The 4727-nt window shown below is 37.2% G+C and overlaps 1 long non-coding RNA gene across 1 annotated transcript; it reads left to right on the forward strand.

The window, feature by feature from the left end:
• The first annotated feature begins 603 nt into the window (after positions 1-603).
• LOC109366027 lies at positions 604-3989 on the forward strand. Its single transcript, XR_002112014.1, has 3 exons — positions 604-665; positions 3039-3245; positions 3729-3989. It is a non-coding gene; the product is annotated as an uncharacterized LOC109366027 (long non-coding RNA).
• Positions 3990-4727: the final 738 nt, after the last annotated feature.

A 4727-nucleotide genomic window follows, 5' to 3' on the forward strand; every position in this document is an offset into this window, starting at 1 on the left:
CCTACACCCTCATGCTTGGCAACAAGGATGCAATAAAACCCGTTCACACTTTCTTTTCACACTAGCCCAACAGGAAAATAAACTGCAGGTCAATATCTCAAACACATTTTCCAAACAAGAGAAAACAGACAATGAGTTGGCTCAGCATGGTCTGAAAGTTATGGAGTAAATTAAAATTTGAACTAATGAAGACCCCCTTCACAGCTGACATCTCCTAAAAAATATGAAAGGTCTGTCCTAGATCATCATAGAATCATAGAATGTTTGGGTTAGAAGGGACCTTTAAGACCTTGTAGTTCCAACCCCCCACTATAGGCAAGGACACCTCCCTCTAGACCAGGTTGCTCAAAGTTCCATCCAGCCTGGCTTTGACTGCTTGCAGGGAGGGGGCATCCACAACCTCTCTGGGCACCACACTCACAGTGAAGAATTTCTTCCTAATATCTAGTCTAAATCTACCCTCTTCCAGCTACAGCCATTTCCCTTAATCCTCTCTCTATCAGCCCTTATAAAAAATCCCTCCCCAGCTTTCGTGTAGGCCCCCTTCTAGTACTGGAAGGCTACTATTACGTCTCCTTGGAACCTATCATTTCCAATCTAGAACAGCCTTCTTGACAGAAGACATCATTGCCTGCCCTTCTGTGGGTTAACTACCTGGTGTAGATGTAGGTGCTTGTACATAAGCAGATATGAGTTGTGAGTGAATAAATCTTAGGAGCAAATTAATGAGTATGAGTACATAAAACCAACTAGCTTAAACATTTTTGAAGTAAATAATATTTTTTTTTATTTCTTGAGTTCTCTTTCACACTAAATTTTGTGATGCTAACTTTTCTATTTAGTGATCTCTGAAAAAATTGCAACTGAGTAGTTGGTCATGGGTGGAAATCATACATTCATACATAGAATTCTGTTCAGCTTTCAGATCCAAACTTTTAATGTGCTTCACATGAACTTATTGAATTCACCATGATTTTGATAGGGATATATCTCTATGTGCTTAGTTCTTATTGAGTACATATATTGTTTTCTTCAAGTTTAGCATTAAAAAAGTAATCATGTACCTCAAAAGGCATTTGTTAATGTGAGATTCTTTTTCCATACAAATTTGATTATTAAGAATGTATCATAAGCAGTACGTTCTTTTTATGTAAAAAATTGGAGTCTCTGAGCACTGAAAATCCCACAGAGCAAGTTGAATACTCCTCTACCATACTACTACTGCATAGTCAGACTGGTTGCTTCCTTGGGGTCATATAAAATGAGTTCTATGCTTAACACATGAATTGTGACTTTTACAGGAGAAACACCTTCTGAAAATTGTCTTTGAATCAGTTGAAATAAAGATTTGTTATCTGTACATTCTGAAGGAATATCTGACAAAAGTTCACTCCTGTGTTTTGAACATTTCCCTATTCATGTGAATAATTACATATATGTGTATTTTTAGTTGAATGACTGAGAAGCAATAAGAATGATAAGAGCAATTAACACTGATGAGCAAGGTATGCAATCAGTCTAAGGGGACTGTATCTGAGAAAGGAATTCTCGTGAACCCTCACAGTACAGAACACAAAATACAGCAAATCTTAGTTTTGTTTATGTCTGCAGAAATTCAGCCAATTCTTTCAAAGCAACTTTCACTGAGCCACTGGTTACAATACCTTGCTTTGCTGAGTTCCTTCTGTTGCTGCACTGGAACTGGAACCTTTTAAAACATCTCATACTGGGTCCATAGAGGAGATGGTCCATGAAAGTTCTGTCTAGACATTACTCACCATTTTCTGTTTCATTTTCATCCTGTGGTGACTAGCCTTCACCGATTTAATACAGAAATATCTTCATAGAAAGTTGTCTATTAAACAGTTTGGAAGATTTTTTTAATCATAAAATGTTAAACTGCGTTGTTGGCTTCTTTCCCAGCCTTGCTGGTTAATATGGCATGGAATTTTTACAGCTTGAATAAAAATAATTACTGAAATCCTGGAAATCATATGGTTTCAAGTCACATGTCTTGCAAATCAATGCCTGACTAATTATGTTATTAAACAATTGTTATTGTGTAGTGACTAGTAAATGTTGTAAACCAAAAGAAAACATGATGTAAAATGAGCTTAAATTCCATTAATTTAACCAAACAATGAGTGACATACTGACTTTTTAGTTTATTGCTGTGAATAATTGCTGTGAACTGTCCAAAACTGGAATTACAATTCAGCAGGCAACCTTGCCGGTTAGGGACAGTTGCATAAAAACAGCATTTGGGCAAAGCCTTTTCCTCAGTACTAGTTTTGCTTTCAAACAAGAATTTTAAATAGATTTAAATAAGCTCTGAACACTGAAAGCCTGTTAAGTGGTGATAGATAAATCTACAGCAAGAATAAATTTACGGAGTCTGCTACCGTATTGGTATTTATTATTTTGTACACACAAACAAACACACACAAACATGCTTAAAGAAAGGATTATCTGTATTAGATGTTTCTCTATGCCTGTCCTTATAAAAACAGACCTTATTGGTTCATCGTGGTTACAATGAAGAAACTCACATGAAACATTAACTTGTGTCTCTTTTAACTGGCGGGTTTCCATGACTAGCTGATAATAGATTTCCTGGGCCTACAGCTTTGGAACATAAACCCTCATTTCAGAGAGCTCTGTCATGGATATATGCATATCCAAAGGTAGACTTATTGTGACAAAATGTTTTTCTACAATAAAACATCACTTTTAGAAAATCCTGGACTGGACTAACCAGTTTTCAGAAAGAGTTGAGACAGACATCATTAACATGACAATTTAATAAGAATTTTTTTATATAAGATTTCATTTGACCTTCTTCATAACATTCTTAGTTGTCTGGGAAGTTAGTATTTCAATGTAGTTGGCTAGAAAAGACATATTAACTCCCTTAAATACTGCCTTCAGAAATTCTAGCTTTTTAAATTTTATTTTCTTTTATATTAATTAGATTCCTGGTAAAGAAGCTAGGACTGTCGCTTAAGTTCCGACTGGAAATTCCCTTCCTTCTCCCACAGGTATTAAGAAGACTTTAAATGTTTGCTTTGGATGTTGATACTGAGGGTGAAGAAGCTCTGACATGGTCCAGAAATGAAGCAATCTAGTGAGCAGTGCCCTGTGTAAAGTCACCAGATGGAAGGAAATGGGGGGAACGAAAGGACTACACAAAGATTGAAGAACATAATAGAAGAGATTGCTGCTTTCTACAGAAAGATGTGGATGAGGTGCCATTTTCTGATCTTCTCTAAACATACTTATGTAAATGTTTGTGTTTTCCAGATTTCCCTCTGAAATAGAGCAACACTGCATGGTTCTGGGTCCACCATTGCTGTGAAAACATGGCCAGTCCCTGAATACTTAACAGTAAACTACAATTTCATTGCAAGCATCTGCAGAGTGATGTAAAAGCTTGAGAAGGAGAAAGTTTAAAAATTATTGCTTCCTTGATTTAAGGTCAGGTAGTGCCACTAGCCATTCTGAGTCTTCAGGAAAGAACATAGCAATCTGTGGGCTATGATCTTGACCTTTTGCATATCAAATGGAATTGCAGAATTTCAGTGAAATGGGACATGAAAGTACTTTTTGGAAACACGGCCATTCTGTGGGCTGGCTTTCTTAGTACTTCAGGGGCAATATGACCTCCATGAGTACCCCCAACACTTGTCAGGTCACATTCATCCCATTTTTGTGCTTCACTTGCTCTTTAGGCCAGAACTTGTTCATTTGACTGCAGAGTTGCCATCTCCTTGGGAAGTGTTGTGCTTGCGGAATGAAGATCTCTCACCGTGGAGCCCCAGGAATTGACAGGAGCTTTTGTTCAGGTCTGGTCCCAGAATTCCTCTCTTCTGTTAATCCAATTGGTGCTTGACCACTTGGGATAGGAGATTAAAAGCGTCCCAATCTGTTCATTGGTGAAATATCCTAGCCTGCTGGAACAAGATATCTAAAAAAAGTAATTAAAACAGTAAAACATGGTATTTCCCTCAATTTTTTTCAATTTTCTTTCTTTCTTTCTTTCTTTTCTTTCTTTTCTTTCTTTTCTTTCTTTTCTTTCTTTTCTTTCTTTCTTTCTTTCTTTTTTTTGTTCAGTCCCAGTAGATCCAGATTAGTTCCATATGTGGACTGAGAGAGAAAACCTATGCCTCTGCTTTTCTTTCTGACAGAAGTTTGTTCTGAACAGTTCTGCTTGAGTCTGATGTTCCCCTTCCAATGTTCTCTAAACCATTTTGTTAAACCATCTTCTCAAACCATCTTCTCTGATACTCCTGGGTATTAAGTCAGTAAATTCTTCTCAGGGAATAGTCTATTTGCTCTGTTGAGTCATTGACTATTGACTGAGAGGTTCCACTGAGAGGTCCCTGTTCAGCTGCTCCTCTAGCAGCATTCCCTGATTTCATCCTTTTCCTAAGGGCAATATAATATTTCACTGGCAAACTGAAGTGTAGGAAATATTTTATTCTTCACATCGAGATAATATGCACATAAATATGTATAAATATGCCATCCTCAGTGCCCAAACCATCTGTACAAGTGTCATCACAAGAGCTATTTGTGGCTCTTCTTCATGCCTCTTCCCTTATTTACAGTCTGATTAGAGCAATAAACTCCAACTTGACTTCTAATTAGGAGAATGGCAGTTATTCATTATTGCTTTGCTATGGCCTGCTCTCTGCTTAGTTCTAAGACAGCAAAGCTGCCTGAGAATC

The sequence above is a fragment of the Meleagris gallopavo genome, chromosome 1 (genome assembly GCF_000146605.3).
Source record: "Meleagris gallopavo isolate NT-WF06-2002-E0010 breed Aviagen turkey brand Nicholas breeding stock chromosome 1, Turkey_5.1, whole genome shotgun sequence".
Taxonomy (NCBI): domain Eukaryota; kingdom Metazoa; phylum Chordata; class Aves; order Galliformes; family Phasianidae; genus Meleagris; species Meleagris gallopavo.